The 1,114-nt window shown below is 63.5% G+C and overlaps 1 long non-coding RNA gene across 1 annotated transcript in view; it reads left to right on the top strand.

Annotated features, from left to right (window-relative positions):
* Window positions 1-86: 86 nt before the first annotated feature.
* The window catches only part of LOC119469923, a 51,587-nt gene continuing 50,559 nt past the window's right edge, over window positions 87-1,114 (top strand). The window contains exon 1 of the long non-coding RNA XR_005198782.1: window positions 87-329. This is a non-coding gene — a long non-coding RNA (uncharacterized LOC119469923). The remainder of the gene's footprint in view (window positions 330-1,114) is intronic.

The raw sequence follows: 1,114 nt of genomic DNA, 5'->3' as shown, positions 1-1,114 counted from the left end.
CCCCCCGCAGCCCCTCACCTGGTTGTGCGGCTGAGGGTGCGGTCCCTTTAAGGCCCCGCAGCGCCTGCGCCTGGGGCTGTCGGCGGGAAGACCCGGAGGAGCCGCGGGCTGCGGTGGGAGGGGCTGCGCGGCGGTTGAGACGGCGGCGGTGCCGGGAGGGGTCGGTGAGGGTCCCGAGGTGGCCCGAGCTGAGTGAGCCCGATGCTTTTGGAAACGCCGGACGGGCGACCAGCGCAGCCGGGAGCCGGGCCCAGGCGCGGGGGGTCGGGCGCGGCTGCCCTTTGGATGGAAGTTAAGGTTTCCTGCGAAGTCCACCCGGCGTTTCCGAGGTGAGGGCGCCGCGCCAGGCCGGGCGGGCGGTGAGTCCGGGACCGCCGGCGAGCAGCTGGGGCGCCCCGCGGCTCTCGGGCTGCCCCAAGTGTTGCTGCGCGAGCTGGCGGGCGCGGCGGCCCCGCCAGGGCCTGTTTCCAGGTTCCATTCCTCGCCTGCCGCTGCAGCCCGCCGCCCTCCTCTCGTGGGCGCTGGGGAAGAGCTCGCGGCGGGTCCTCCTGTGGCAGCGCCGGCGGTGGAGGGACGGAGCAGCTTCGGGGGCACATCCTCCTAAATCCTATGGAGAACACTGACCCTGCGCCCCACCTTAAGGCCAGAAATCCGCTCCCTCTTGGGACCCGAGGGACAATTTTAAATGTGCAAGTGGTCCGGGTGCAGTAGATCACACCTGTAATCCCCAGCATTCTGGGAGGCCAAAGTGGGCAGATCATTTGAGCCCAGGAGTTCCAGACCAGCCTGGGCAACGTGGCAAAACTCCATCTCTACTAAAAATACAGAAATGAGCTGTGTGTGGTGGTGTGTGCCTGTAGTCATAGCTACCCGGGAGGCTGAGGTGGGAGGATCACCAGAGCCTGGGAGGCTGAGATTACAGTGATCCGTGATCATGCCGGTGCACTCCAGCCTGGATGGCAGAGTGAGACTGTCTCAAAAGAAAAAAAAAGTACAGGTAATGAATTTTACTGAGTGAACTACCACAGACCAAGAAATGGAACATTACTAGACTGGGGTGTGGGGTGTATATGCAGGAGTGGCATTGCTGGTTTTAGAGATATATGAATGATAA

The sequence above is a fragment of the Cebus imitator genome, unplaced genomic scaffold, assembly GCF_001604975.1.
Source record: "Cebus imitator isolate Cc_AM_T3 unplaced genomic scaffold, Cebus_imitator-1.0 Scaffold1029, whole genome shotgun sequence".
NCBI lineage: Eukaryota > Metazoa > Chordata > Mammalia > Primates > Cebidae > Cebus > Cebus imitator.
This window is presented reverse-complemented; position numbering and strand designations above follow the sequence as displayed.